Source organism: Ambystoma mexicanum, chromosome 8, assembly GCF_040938575.1.
Source record: "Ambystoma mexicanum isolate Mex_15411 chromosome 8, UKY_AmexF1_1, whole genome shotgun sequence".
Taxonomy (NCBI): domain Eukaryota; kingdom Metazoa; phylum Chordata; class Amphibia; order Caudata; family Ambystomatidae; genus Ambystoma; species Ambystoma mexicanum.
The window spans coordinates 1,590,400,747-1,590,417,274 of record NC_090929.1 but is presented as its reverse complement, the minus strand read 5'-3'; positions in this window follow the sequence as shown (position 1 = coordinate 1,590,417,274).

Here is a 16,528-nt window from a genome sequence, read left to right as displayed (position 1 = left end):
ATGTGATGTCATCAGTGATGTCATCAATGAAATTTGTGATGTCATCTTTGATGTCCTGTGTGTTAGTCTTAGCAGTGCACGGTGGTCGCGCAAGTTATCGTTGCTTAGCTTACCATAACTGGTGAATTTCAGGGGTTTTTCGGTTTTACTTGTAACCATAACGTCCCTTTAAGAAAGTTTTTTCAGTGAATTTCAAAGGTTTTTATCAGTGCAACTTAACCATAACGTCCCCTTAACAAATGTTTTTATTGAATTTCATAGGTTTTTATTAGTGCAACTTAACCATAATGTCCCTTTAACAAAGATTTTTCATTGAATTTCATAGGTTTTTATTAGTCCAAATTAACCATAACATCCCTTTAACAAAGTTTTTTCAGTGAATTTCATGGGTTTTTACCAGTGCGTGCTATTTTCCTACTACTTACTAATTTCATACTTACCCAATATAGCAATATTATATTTGTGTCCAATTTACAAAGTGTCACCTTAAATTTCCCACCTTCTAGAATAATTTTTAACACTTCTGTACACTTTTTGCAACTATTTCTACTAGTTTTGCATCCGTAGATGTCTACAAACATCTGACTTCATTGCGGACCTTGCGGACAGTGTCACATGACCATACCTTGGCGCTCAGCATGATGACGTGTCAGAGAAACTGTCCGCACTTCACGATAAGATCTGTGTTTCGCGGACAGTTCGGAACTGAATTTTCTACCTTTCTAGGAACTCTCAACGTCAAACTGTCCCTTGCACAGCTCCAACACCTATTCCAACTCATTATCCATGAACAATCTTGTACACAGTACATACTTTTAGCAAAACTGCTATTTATCTTAAAAGGCATCAGCTAATGCCATCTCTCCTCCCCAAGAGCCAACACCACTGCTGTAATCAAGGAGCATGAGAAACACTGCCCCCTACCTTAGAAATAACACATGCGCAACATTTTCCCCTGTCCACCTATCCCTCTATATTAGTGTTTGGTGCCTCTTCCCTCATTTCCTCCCCACCTTTCGTTCTTAGCTCTCCTGCCAAAAAAAGAATACATCCAAAAACAACAAAAGAATTGTTCTTTTAGGAAACACCTTTCACAGTTAAAAAATGGAACTAAACAAAAATAGAATAGTCTCTATCTACTTTATATTTCTCAGTAAAGTACATAGATTCAATAAGATTTTCCAACATTTCCATTTGCATTTTGTGTTATGCTAATGGGACTATTGTGGAATTCATCCTCTGTTTCAGGGACCGGCTCGGCAGCCCAAGTTATCAGCCAAGTTGTCTCTGGACCATTATCCACCCATGTAATGGGGGATAGAAGCCATTAGCACCATAGGTTCCCAAAGCGGGAAACAAGGGTGCTAAAAAAAAGGATGTTTCTTCCTACACCGGGACGCCTGTGGTGTCCCGGTGTAGGAAGGAAAATCCTTTTCCAAGATGGCCACCATGGAAAGGGAAGGTTGGGTTCCAAACAGGGCTACCTCTTTGCTTTCCATGGACGCCTGTAGAAGGCGAAAAGAGAACCCTCTAACCTTATTACCACAAGCACATTTTTCTTCCCTTTCAATTCTATCCCAATTTCGAATAACTTTACCAAAACGCCATTCACAGGTGGACATGGCCACTTTAACTCCATGTGTTGTTCCTTGTGGTCATGGCCAGTAGCCAGATTGTCCGAATCATGACCTTATTCCATGACCCAGACAATCTGGCCATGGCCCATGGCCACAGGCTACACCTCAGTCCCAAAGATATATCACAATTTGTTGTACCTACATTATGACACTTGTCAAAAAATAAAACACAGGCACATTTGCAAAACCATACTTTCAGGTCCTTGCCAATGCTCCTTACACAAGTTTGCTGGAAATCCACCCATGTTTTATTTTTTCAAAAGAGTCAAATGTATGCACATACTATCGTCATATAACCTAGGCCCCACTTGACAAAATCCATTCAGACTTTACGAAAACATTTATATCTAGATCTATAATCTTTTGCAAACCTTTGTGTAGATTTGTCAAATAGCACCACATTTATAAGCCTTTACAATATTTCGGGACCCCTCGTCTTATTTTGCCCCCTTTTGACAGAATCACACCAAACTTCGCAAAAACATGTATATCTAGATCTATTATCAGTTTGCCAAATTAAGTGTAGATTCCTCAAATGGCACCCCATTTATAAGCCTTTAGATTATTTTGGGACTCCCCTCTAATTTTGCCCCTTATTGAAAAATAGTTTCATGCAGTTTCATTGAGTGGTGCCAAAGTTATGTCATCCAAAAACTGCCCCCAAACATCTGCAGTGTCCCCGAACATCTCAGGACTGTTTTATGAACATCCGAACAGTTTTCGGACTTTTTGTGGCAAAAAGGCCAGTTTTTTGCTTCTTGCAGCCATATTCCATCCCATCCTCATCACCCCTCACTTCCCCAGAGATTATTTCATAATTTTAACAAGTGCAATGTTTTCTTTTTTTATATGTTTTTACAACGATGTCCGCAGACACCAGCCGCTGTCTGCGAATCCAAGATGGCGGGCGTTTCCAAAAATCTAACACACTTCACGCTTTTCACCATCCAATCAGCAGGCGTGTCCGATGTCGGCGGACACCACGTCGCTCTCTAAGCCAATCAGAGTCCTGTTGGTGGACCGAACAGGGAAGTGTGTCCATGGAGCAGACACAGATATCACTATTTTTTTAGACCTACTTTTTGGTCATTTAAAAAGAAAACGACGGATTTCCACCAAATTTAAAAAAAAGCACACTTTCGGGACCAAGCCGCTGCTCCTACCGCAAATGGTGAAAATCTGTTCAGCTGTTTGGGCTGTAGGCGTGAGCAAAGTTTTTTTTCCATTCAGTCTATGGGATAAAAATACATTTTGGGACCCCCTGTAGGAGGTTTTGTCTTATTGGGGCAAATTTGGGATTTGGCGGTATTTTCTTACCATGATATTTTGGTGGTACACTGGCGGTAAACTGGCCTTACATTTAGAGATAGTTTAGTATTACCCTATTTTGGTGATAATATAGTGTTAGTTTGTGTTGGTGGTAATTTTAGTGGTATTTTACTTTGTGGAATTTTCATAATTACCTTATTTTTGTGGTATAGTGGTTAGCATGGCTTTTTATACTACAGCCCCATCATAAAACACATCTTTCATCTCTATTAGAATATCTCTTGGTCACCTGTTAAGGACCCCCAGACCTATCACACCCTTAGAGAACTCAGTGAGTTTATTCAGAACGCCACCTATTATATGTGGCTGGTATTACTGGCTTATTTACATCCAGTAATCTATGTGTCTCATCTGACACTGCCTTCTTTTCAGCTTGCATAGAAGGACTCACTCACAACACCTACACACACCTTCCTACCTTGCAGGTATTTATTCACTTTTCCGTGCTTGCTATTTTAGCTACAGTGGTAAATTAGCAAATACTTTACCGCTCTGGTATAAACATCAAACCGTTGTGATTCCTCTGTGTAGAAATTATTCACACTGGCATGAAATGACACTAACATCCCAGCCTTTGATTTTTGTACACTCTGTATTATATAACCATTACAAAGAGAAATACATCTTACCACATGATATCATGGCATTAAGCCTACAAAATATAAAAGAGAACTGAAAACAACAGGCACGTTGCAAAAAACTGAATTTCGTGTTCAGCACTTTTAAACATGAAGAAAAATAAACATGCAGTATTATTTTTTTTCTAACTCCCTGCACTGCCAACAAATTATGTCATCTCCCATTTGTACTCTTTCCTCAGCCAGGCCAGTGAAGTTGGAAACTCTCGTTGTCAGGAGCTTATCTACACAACTTACCTGTTTCGCAGACCAGGGGCTAAGGACTCCTTCACATCAAAGCCAGCACTTTGACCTCTTTGTGTGGGGAGCTCACAGCTGTTTAACTTTGTAGCCAGCGCTCACACCCACATGGAGTCCAGCAGCATTTATTAAGTAGCACCGTCTGTACCTCTGTCCCAGCTCCATCTGATCTCTTCCCCCTGGTTATTCCTTAAGAAACTCACTTCTGCCTATCACTAACAGGTCAACCCTCTATTGACGTGGACCATCCACCTCCAATTTCTACCAATACCAATAAATAATAAAAGAATATTTCATGTACCAGCCCTCGTTTTTCAAGACAATGAAGATTTCAGCCCTGCAAAGCAACTGTTTCCAATTGCCTTCCTGCCAGTGGCATATTTCTGCCCTCCATGGAAAACACTTACATGGAATGAATTTCAGAGTGTGCATCTCATCGAAAAATGAAGTGGATTTTAAACCATGTATGTAAAAATATAAAATACATTTCATTGTGCACAAAAACTGCATTAATTTTAGAGGGATTGGAGTTATATATTAGTAATATATTAGTAATGCAATTAGTGCAAGGTTAATTCATTATGTATTTCTAATGCAGTTTGCACACATGAAAACATCCAATTTGTAAAAATGTGCACCTCTTCATTTTAAAATGACAGCACACTGTGCTAAAACACTTTACTAAATGCTCTGAAAATGTGCCTGCTTGCTGTTACTGAAAACTGCTCTGCACCTATTGTGCACTTATTTTCAAATGGCTGCATTTAGATATTGCATACTATCAATAAAATCCCCAAATATATCCTTACACCCGCTATCATTTTGACCCCTCCTTGACCAAACCTCACCAAACGTCGCAAGGAAATTTAGAGAGGGCTATATACTGTTTTTGCAAAGTTTGGTGAGGATCCGTCCACAGGCAGCGAAGTTATAAGCCACCCAAAAAAGTGCTCTTTCTATGGGTTTAGCAACTTAACCATAACTACAGGCCATGTTATATATTTTAGAGAATGCTATGAAACCAATTATCAAACTAAAGAATGTGTTTAAATGCAATCAATTTGCCAAAAAATGAAGATTCATTGTTCGCCAATTTAAAAAACATATAGATTCCTTTTTTCAAATGTTCATTCTGTTTAGCTGTTCATGATTAGACTATTTACTAAATGTTTCTGTGCGATACCTTCAGTGTAAGCTAGTGGTAAAACAACTGGGGCGTACTGCACAGTGAGCAGATCATGCAGAGGGTGTAATGCAAAATCAGCCACATGAAATCATGATTGCTGGCTCCACATGACTGCTTTACACTAGATCAAAGCTGTGATGACTTGATGCTATTAAAAGTACTAATACCCCTGTTAATAACTGCCTTCCACCTGCCCATGGCAATTTGTTTAGTAACATTAAGAGCACCATAGCGCAAAAGCAGTTCTTGTCCCAGCTCTTCTTATTCATGAGGAATTCCTCTGGGTATTATTTAATTCCAATTCCTTATGGTTTTGTTCATCTGGGCCATTGCAGAAAAAAAAATGAAAAACAATATACAAACTCAATGGTGACTGTAATGTTACAAACAAACTAAAAAAAAAGAGATGGGATGGAATGCTATTCAATTGAAGTAGCACTGGTTGATAAAATTGGCTCAAGAATACTCCTCAATCACTTTTGGTTTTCCATTATTCTTGCTTTTTATTGTGCTTTTTGTGTTTTAATTAATTTGGCATTTATTTTTGAATTGATGATGTGTAAGTTGCTAACTGCGAGGGAAGTGTACAGATTGTGATAATTAGTAGATATGGAATATCATAGATCATTTAAGTGCAGGAACTAAGAGAAGTGAAACAGTGCAAAAGATATGCAAAGTGTGTTATATATCAGTGTATTATGTTTTAGGTACAAGCGAAGATACACAATACAAAAAGTCAAAATGTAACATCAACTTAAACAGCACAAAGAATTATTCATCCTGGGATTCAAAGTTGAAAGGTATGTTTACTTGTATTTACTTATTTGTATCTATTTATTCCATGGGCACTTTTGACAAATCTCTGTGCATAAAAAGGCTGGCACTAAAATACGTATATACGATTTAAACTTTATTTGACTTCAATGTATGTTTTATTATGATCTCATGTCTACTTCGAATCAAGCTGCACATGAATTGTATTACTCTGACATCCCTCCACATTATATGTTTGAGTCCAAAACCCGTAAGTGGAATCCAAGACAGTGAGGATCAGATATAACAATTGGCCGTATGTACCATGCTAAACTTTCAACGGATTCTGTGAGATTTTGTTCAAGGTTATTACACCTCCACGTGAAAAGGAGCAAGATCCTTTACACATTTGTTTGTTTTCTATTAACATAAATTACATTTAAATACACCACATAGTGGGCCTCATCACGATTTGGGCGGTAACGCCGGCACTAATAGCGCTGGCGCTATCTGCCCTACGGCCAAACCCCCCGGCACTATTAGCGCTGGATCACGGGTTTGGCAGTATTGGAAGTCCCCATTCCCCACTGAGCCCATTCGTGAATGCCCCATTCCCCATTGGGCTCAAGGGGGAATTTTCACACTCATACCGCTGGCGGATTTCCCGCCGGCGGTATGAGCGCAAGTTTTTGGCGAATTTCCCCCCAGCTCAGAGCTGAGAAGAAATCCACCAAAACCCTGATTTGTCGGACCCTTAAATCCGGCGGTAATAGCGCTACCGCCTGATTTAAGGGTTACCGCCAAACTAATGATGAGGCCCAATATATTAACACTTTAAATCATTCTTTCTTTACACACATTAGCCCGTGTACAGAGGCTTTTCCACTAGTTTAGAAAAGAAAAGAATAAAGACATGTCAGGAAACAGAAATATTTTGACCGTGAACGGAAAGGAGTGTAGGTGGAATGGATCTGATTTGGAGAGGCAAAAAGCTCCAGTGTTTTGGGCCCAATGAAGAGAAGGAACGAAAGCAAGTTTGGGTGCAGGGTGGCTTGTGGACTGTTGGTAGAAATTAGGTTTGTGATTGATGGGAGCTAGTAGGGACTTAGATACAAATAAGGGAGCAAAGCCGCTAACACATTAAGAAACGATACAGAGGATGTGGAACATTAGTTGGGATTCAAAGTATAGGCAAGAGAGGGACTATAGAGAGGGAAGGGCAAAGGTACAGAAAGAAAGATCACATAGATTTCTGATAAGCAGAGTTGAAAAGAGAGTGTAGGAGGGAAGGATAAGAAGCAGGGAGAGTAACAAAAAGTGAGTAGTAATATTCATGATGAGAGAACATGAAAGTAGTAATAATATGTTCAGTAGCATGAAAGGTAAGAAAAGTGTCGGCCTTGGGTATATTGTACAATAGAAAATTACAGGACCAGGCAATTTTGGAAATGTGTAGGGAAAAAGAAAGATAAAGAATCAAAGAGGACACAAAGAGTTTTAAAAATTGAGGTTAGAAGGAGGAAAGAGAATGAAGACATCGAGGAACACGGACAGTGGAGGCAGAAAAGAACAGAATCTCAATTATTAAAGCTTTGAGATTAAGAGAGTCAGAAAAGGAACAGAAAGAGAAACGGATCTGGAAGTCAGTGTAAAACTGGGAAGGAAGCCCAAAGGAAGAAACAATAGAATAAAGGGGAGAGCTGTAAGGGGAAAAGACGTGCAGGGACATAATTGAGCCTTGAGGAACACTCTGCAGCAAAGGAAAAGTAGGGGACGATTTACCACCCCAGAAGATGGAAAACAATCAACCTGACAGATAGATTGATACCACTGAAGGACAGAACCAGAAAGATGCAGATGCAGAGAGTGGTGGAAAGATGAAGAAGAATGAGAGCTGACAAGAGCTTAGAATGGCGATAAAATAGAAGTGGATTTGCTGAGCAAGGCTGTTTCTGTTGAACACAAGTGGGCAGAAGTCAGATTGGGATTGAGGAAGAAGTGTTACGCTCACCTGATATCCTCAGGGGTGTCTGGAAAACTCTGAGGTCTGGAACCCTGGATAAGTAGTTCCCCAATGTGGAATAATGAATCTGCAATACAGGAGGGAGGATTTGTAATTACTGTCTTAAGTAGGTGAATCTCCCACCTCCCCAAACCGATCCCCCTCCCACTGAGTCTTTCTCACCTTATTTTCGAGTATGCTGAGCTATCCGTCCTGCGTTTCTTGTGCAGGGGCGCTTAGTGGTTGCTGGCGCTCCGACCAAGTTACTTCACTGGTGCAGTGTGCCTTCCTTCGGGTCCAGGCCTGCTGTGATCCCAAGTCTGCTGTAGACAGGTAGGTTTGATGTTTTATCAGTCTTTGGGCCTCATCACGAGTTGGGCGATAACGCCGGCGATATTAGCGCCAGATCACGGGTTTGGCGGAAGGGTTATTGCCCATTCCCCATTGGGCCCATTCGGGAATTCCTCATTCCCCATTGGGCCCAATGGGGAAATTTCGTGCTATTACCGACGGCGGATTTCCCGCTGGCGGTAATCGTGCCGAAAATCGGCAATTTTGCCGCGGATTTCCCCCAGCGCTGGGGGAAATCCACCAAAGCCATGATCTGGCGGACCCTTAAATGCAGCGGTAATAGCGCTACCGCCACATTTAAGGGTTACTGCCAGACTTGTGAAGAGGCCATTTGTCTGCTCTTATATGTTGGTTTGCAGAAGTTTCATTAATGTCTTTATTTCCTTCTTTACAGGTGTGAAAGTCTTTTGGTGCTGGCGTGTCTGGTGGAGATGCACGCTTTAGGTAAGAGAAAGCGTGAAGCACAGCGTTATTTTATTGTCTATTTAAAGCTAACCTGTATTCTCTTCTTCTTCTCCTCACAGGGTACTCTGGAGCTACAAGTGGACGATAGAACGATTAAACCTGGGCCCAGGCATCCGTTAAGGTAAGTAATGCATAGAGCGCAGCGCCTTTGTTAAATGTTGAAAGCAAACCTGAATATTTCTCCCTTTCCCTTGCAGGATTCTGCTGTGGTGTTCTGGATAGAAGCACAACGTAGCGCGATGGAATTCAGGTAAGAATAATGAAATTCGATGCTCTGAAACCACGCTCGTTTCAATATTATTCCCATTCGTGTTAGTTCCGTTTACAATGTTCGAGCATAGACTGCAACAGCGGATGGCAGGAATTCCTCATGCTAGTACTGACAGGTCAGTGGTGTTGATGCTTTTCCTCTCTCTTTATTTCCACAGTTTGCAGTCTTCCAGCGAGGGTGGTTGAGATGCCGGATGCTGGATCGTGTACTCACAGGTAAGGCAGAGTAATCTTGTTCTTGTTCTTGCAGGACTGCAGGGAGCTGCTGAAGACCAGGAGCTGAACACAGTGAGCGTCACGTTGCTAGATGCAGAATAACGTAAAGCGTGTTCTGCTATTTGGGTGTGGTTTAAATAGCCCAGGTAAAGTAGTTCCAGGCAAAGTAGTTCCAGGCCCAGTCACACCTAAAGCACTCCCTGGTTCTTAAGAACTGAGCTATGCGGTGGCCTCCATGTTGGATTTAAAGTTCCCATGTTTATAATTGAAAGCAAACCTGCTATTTGTCTTCCTTACAGCATATGAGCCTGGCGCCAGAGGCACCAGGACTGGCTCCAGGAGCCCTTTTGCAGAGGTTTTAAGGCCCTTAGGGCTATTGTGGGTGCTTGCGTGTGGCACAATTTGTGGCACTTAATAGTGGTCATGACAAGAAGAGAATGTTTATCAAGAAGGGATGCAATTTAGGAAGGGAGACAGGATGGATATTGGAAGGCAAGGAAGGGTCGGGAAAGTTTTTTTTTTGCATAGTCAATATTACATCCTTCTTAAAATCAGAAGGGAATGCAGCAGAGTAAAGAGATGCGTTAATAAGAGAAGTCAAGGGTGCACACGAGGATAACGTTTGGTGATGAGAAAAGAGGGAAGGAGGGCAAGAGGGGAAGCAATTGGGTGAGCTCTTGAGAAGTAGAATGAGGTATCAGAATAGGAAAGGAGAGTAAATGAAGTGTGGGAGGATGACACAGTGAGAGCAAGAGGGAAGGGGAATGATGGAATATGAGATAGATAAGCCTAATAGAGAGAGCTTATTAATGACATAATTAGCAAATTCAGTGGGGAAGAGGAAACAGAATTATCAGGCGAGGGGGAGGAGAGAATGTTGCTAAGAAGCTGAACGAGATGACAAGGATGGGAAGAGTATGGACTAATTCAATCAAAGAAGTACTGTATTTTAGCAAGCATCAATAAGAGTCATAGGTTTTATGAACAGCAGACAGAGATACATGGTTAATGGGATGGTGAGTTTGTTCCCAATGGCGTTCAGCTTGTCTTAGAGTCATGCACAGAGAAAGGTGGTCCGGCGTGTCAGCCAAGATTGAGGGAGTTTAAGGGATGGATGGAAGCGTGAAGAGAGTCAATTGTTGTAATGAGAGCAGCGTTTAGGGTCGAAAGAGCAGAGTAAGCAGAGAGGGGCAAAATCAGAGCGGGAGGCAAGGAAAGAGACAAAGGCCCTCATTACGACCCCGGCGGTAAGTGAAAAACGATGCCGGTAAATGATTACCGGCATCGTTTTCCGCTAGGTCCGATCATGACCCGTGAAAGTGCTATTAGCGGCATCGTATTTAACGGTGCCGCTTACTACACCAAGGTCGCGTGCACATGACCTTCCACGCCGTAAATACCGGCATTGAGCAAAGGTACGTGAATCACGAACCAAGCGGACATGCTCTTAACGCCATCACAAAGGCCGTTAAGTGCCTTACCGCCATGGTGCTAATTCCGCCATTGCGAACCAACCGTAAATGGCCATGTGCAGTGTATCCAGCTGCCACAGGTGCACAGAATCAGCACAGGTGGAGGCAATACAGACTCACCAAGTACAAAAAGAGCACACCCCACCCCTTCCCACACCCAGTCACACTCCACAATGATTCCAATATGACTAGCAATGTTGGGGCTGGAGGACCTGATTGCAATGCAAGTGCTACAACTACAACTACAACAACAACAACAGGCAGCACAGAGGAGACGCAGGAGGAGAAGGAGGGCAAGGCAGGGCCAGCAAGCCCCACCAGCACAGCCAGTGCCACCACACAGGCAGCCCACAATCCCACGCATCAGAGCCAGTCCATCCAACCTCACCGCTGAGCAGCTCCACACCCTGTACCGTTTGGACCGGGACACCATCACCACCATCGTGGACATGATACACAATGACATCGGCAGCATGATAGAAACACCCACCGCCATCCCACCCCTACTGAAGGTAGTGTCTGCGCTCCACTTCCTGGCCACAGGCACCTACCAGCACCCAGTGGGGCACTTGCATGGCATTTCACAACCATTATTCTCACGTACACTGATCCAAGTGCTCGATGCCCTCCTCAAGCACACAGACAACCACATCTCCTTACCACGGTCTGCCCAGGAGATTGCAAACACCAAAGTGGGTTTCCATGCACTAGCCGGCATACCTGGTTGCAGTGGTGCCATCGACTGCACCCATGTGGAATTGGTGGTCCCACATGCCATGGAGATACCGTACCGCAACCGTAAACTATTTCACTTAATCAACGTGCAAATGGTCTGTGACTCCAACAGGACCTTCACACATTGTTGTGCCCGATTCCCCGGATCAACCCATGATTCAATGGTCCTGAGGAACTCCACAATACCACGCTACATGGAGCGACATGCAGGGCCAAGATCCTGGCCACTCGGTGAGTCTCATGTCATGGCCATGGAAATGTGAAGTGGGTAGGTGATCGACGTACCAATGCATACTTTACCTGGCTGAAGGGGCTGGGGATGATGCATACTTTACCTGGCTGAAAGGGGGGGGATGATGCATACTTTACCTGGCTGAAAGGGGGGGGTGAGATGCATACTTTACCTGGCTGAAAGGGAGGGGGGGTGATGCATACTTTACCTGGCTGACAGGGGGGGAATGATGCATACTTTACCTGGCTGAAAGGGGGGGATGATGCATACTTTACCTGGCTGAAAGGGGGGGGGGGGTGATGCATACTTTACCTGGCTGAAAGGGGGGGGGATGATGCATACTTTACCTGGCTGCGAGTAGCAGAGGCAATGGAGCCAGCTCATACCCTAAAGCAGAACAAACGTCAGCTGACACCTGTACACATAATGCCCGATGTAAGCAGCCCTACCATGTGAATGAAGATGTGTCCCAACCATGACACAACCATCTGCAAGTGCATTGTACCGATTCGGACCACATTGACTTCAACGAAATGCACCTACATGCACGGCACCAAACACCATCAACTGAAAGGCCTGTCCCCCATAACTGCGCACAAAGGAGGCACATGACGGACAGAAACATCAATACACCATTACACAGACACCAAGGCCCCAAAAATGTCCCTATCAACATCAGTAGTGCTCAGTGGGGTCATCATGAGGCTGACAGCAATGTTGCCATGACGTGAGCGTTGATATCACAGGACACGTGCCAGGTCACCAAAACAAACGCCATGAACGAACACAGTGAATGGGCACTCACAAGGCACTTGACCCCCCTGCATACATTGGTTGTTGGCATGCAAAACAGTCCATGAGAGTAATACACATATACCGGTCACATAGTGTGAAGCCATTTGTGCATGTTAAATTGGTACAAAGTAACAGTCAAATGCATGCCATGGTGGCACATCATGTTTGGTATTTGATGTCATGACTGACACATACATTGTTGCCCACATACAGGTGATGCAGGCTATCCCCTGAAGAGGTGGCTCCTTACACCAGTCCGGAACCCACAGAACCAGCACGAGGAGGACTTCAACTGTGCACATACACGTACCTGTGTGGTGATTGAGCAGGCATTTGGCCTACTGAAGGCACGTTTTCGCTGCCTCAGCAGGTCTGGTGGGGCACTCCTGTACCGACATGAGAAGGTTGCAAAGATCGTCATGGCATGTGTCATGCTACACAATATGTGCATCAGACGAAATGTGGCCCTGCCCCCTGGCGCTGAACTGCAGCCACCTGACGATGAGGATGAGGGGGGTGGGGATGGGGCAGCACCTCAGGGAGGCAGCGATGCACAGGAGGGGCGTGAAATGCGTCAGACTCTGATTCAACCAATGTTTCTAGCACACACGAATGGGGGGTGTCACATGGAGATGGCAATTGGGGCACTGTGTGTGTCTGGGATATGGACACTGTGGACCCATCACCAATAAAGCACACATACGCAATGAGCAATGTCCACACATGTGACTTGTGATAAAGAGAAACTTGTATTATAAATGTGAATTCAACTCCCCAAAACACCCACTCCTGCCTCCCCCCTCAACTCCCCAACACACCCACTCCCGCCTCCCCACTCAACTCCCCACAAAAGTGCGTGGATCCCTGTGTCAAAGTGCCTAATGTGGAATTGATCCACTGGGTGGACTCTACTGGTATCCCCCTCTGCCGGCCCCCGGGTCACCTCTGCCTGTACTACGCAGGTTCCTGGCCAACCTGCAGACAGGGCTGCTTGGGGCAGAACTGGCAGCGGAGGAGGTACTGGGCTGCTCGCTACGACGCATGTCCCTCATTGTCTGTACAAGCTCACTGAGCACGCTCCGCACCGCGGCTAGTTCAGCACAGATGTCTTTGCTGGAAGATTGGATGGCTGCCTTGACAGTCTTGGCACATCTTTGCATTTCTGCACTGGCACCTCCACAATCGGCCACATGTTGCGTGAGGAGTGTGGACAGTTGTTGTTGCTTCGTCAATATTTGGTCTAGTGACTGTTGGTAATTCGGGGCATTGGATGATGCAATTGCTGGGGTCATTGGGCTTCTCCCCTCCTCCAAACCTCCCACTGGGCAGGGATTGGCTAGCCAGGAGTTATCAGGGGATAGCCCCTGTGTGTTGACATTGTGCAGGCTACTTAGGGACAAGTGGGGGGATTGAAGGTGGGCAGTGGGGGGACATTCTGTGTCATCCTCATCAATCCCCACATCACTGTCAGAGCAGGCTGCAATGGCAGCAGTCTCCCCAATTGTACTGCTTCCTGCAGACACATTCCCCTCAGTGGCCACCAGTTGTTGCATGTCCTCTGCTGGTGGTACCATGCTGCTTGCCTTGGGGATCGTCGCTGCCCTGGGCTGTGTTGTGGCAGGCAATTTTGGGTGCTGTGGATTTTTAGTGGGTCCAGCCGTGGTGGAGGGTTGGTGTGCTGTTGTCTCTGGCCTGGCCTTCTTGGCAGGTGTGGTGCCAGTCTCGTCCTTCTCGGTGTCCGATTGGGAGCCTGTGGTGGAGCAGAGGAGGGAAAGTGTTATTTATGGGTCAGCGGACATTGAGCAGGCATTGTGATGACTGCCATGAATTTGATGGATAGATGGTGCACTTTGTAGGATGTAACATACAGGTTGTCTCCCTTTTGGGTGGGTTGAGCATGCAGGAATGTGGGTGCCTACTGTGGAGTGTGCATACTGCATGTGTACAGGGTGTAGGTCAATGATGCCTGTTGGCAGTCTTCTGCTGATGTGTTGCGTTAACCCTATAGGGCAAGATTGTGATTCCCATGTATGTGGATTTCAGGGGGTTTTGCATGGCTTAATTTGAGGCACCTACCTGTATCACCTGATGTCGGGGCTCCTCTCTCCATTCCACTGACCCCCTCGATGCTCTCAATGCCGATCGTTGTGGCACATATCTTCTCCCACGGCTGCATTTTAATTGGGGAGTCTGCTCCTCCGCCAGTTACCATGCCCATGTTGCGGTTGGCCGACAGTATGCTCCTTACCCGGAGCCGGTTTTGGCATTGTGGGGTTGTGTGGATGTGGGTGTAGTTTTCTGCAAGGTCTTGGGGTCAGATGTGCAGTGGTTGTGGAGGATTGCAATGGATTGTGTTTTTAAAGATGGCCGCCGTGCTCTTTCCAGTTCCGGTGCAATGGCGTAATTTCCGGGTCTGTTTTTTTACGGTCACCGCTAATAGCGGTCACCGCTAATAGTGGTGATCTCTAACATCGGTGGGTAGGGTGGCGGTGGTGCAGTTTACACGTCATACGATGGCGGCAGCTGACGTTTTTTGGGAGGTTACCGGCATGGCGCTGATTACATTAACGGCATGGCGCAATGCTCGTGCCCGAGAGGTCGTAATTTACCGCTTTTAATGGTTCATGACCAGCACGGACACATTAGTTGCGCCATGCCGGTAATGTCCATTACTTACCGCCGGGGACGTAATGAGGCTCAAAGAGTGAAATAAGGAAAGAATTGTCAAAAGTCTTAAGATTGCGATGTGAAAATGTATGTGAGGGAGTTAGAGGGTCAGGATAGGTCGGGGAGAGCAAGCAAAAGATATCAGAATGTGATCTGAGGAAGGAAAAGGGTTGGAAGAGATTGTCGAGGTAGAAGGGAAGAAGGGAAAGAGGGGAAAATAAGGTCAAGAGAAGAACCTGTGTGACGTATATTAAAATAGATTGTGAGAGTCAAGTAATGAAAGAAAGGGAGAGAATGCGTGAACAACCAGAAGAAAAGTAAAAAAGGGAGCAAGACAGGATACATTTTTTAAAACGAAAAACACTTTTAAGTTATATCAGAACAAAAGATTTTCTTCATCTGATTCAACGGTTGTAGACATATTAACCATGAGGTTGGATCCAGCAGAATCCAGGGTTCTTCTTTCATACTTTTTTTCCCTAAAGGTTCCGGTGATGAGTACCATAAGCGATTGGGTCTTAGAGCCCTCCAGCCTCTTTTCCTTTGCAGATGGGGAGCAGGTGCAAGTGGATCTAGGTCACCTGGCCTGCACGCCAGCCACCTTCTTAACCCTGCCTCTTCCTTCCTACTCTTAACCCTCTTGCTCCGGCGTCCAACGTGAAGGGCTGCCGAAGGAAAGGGAAATTCCTGCTTGTCCCTTTTCGGACCAGGAGGACCCAGGGCCCAACCCCCTGCTCAGAAAGCAGGTAAGCATGCACCAACATGTGTTTACTCCCTCTATCCCCACAGGCCATTACCACCTCCTCTGGTCCCCCAATGATGTTCCCTTGTGCCCCTCCCCCTTCTCACACACAGCTGTTGCCTGTTTTGGTTGATTCTCCTACCCTTCCCTCCCCACCCCCCTGCAGCCTAATTCTGCAGGAGTCTGTCCTGATACATTCTGGTTTCACCATCACCGTCGTGTGACCAATGCTGGATTTGACTTTTATGGACTTCATTGATTCACGGTGTGTCACCCTTTCTCAACTCTCATGCTGGACTCCCTTTGCATTTTGTTCTCATGGTGTCCCTGATTCGTGCTGTTCCCATCTTCATCTTGTATCCTGGCTTGCAACATTATGTGTTACTACTGACTTGTGCAATTGTATTTGCTCTCCCCTCTTGCTTCCCCACTCTTTGTAACTTCTTACTCTCTGTTCTCTCCTCCTCCCCCTTTCTCCCTTTTCCTATCTCCTCCCCTCCTCCCCTTACTTTCTTCTATGCACTTACTCTATCAGAATTGTCCCTGGACCTAGTATGATAGCAATCTTGTCTGTCTCCTGGCCCCTCCCATTCCTTCCAACCACCTCCAGCACTATCTGAAATGTCGTCAGGCCTAGTACGATAGTCGCTTGTTTTGTTCCTCCCCTCCATTTCTGCACCCCTTTCCCTCATCTTTTGTTTTTCTCCAGCTCTACCAGAAATGTTGTCTGGCCTAGTACGGTAGTCGCCTGTCTTTTTCCATTTCCTTACCACTCTCCCCCTCCCTTTCTTATCTATG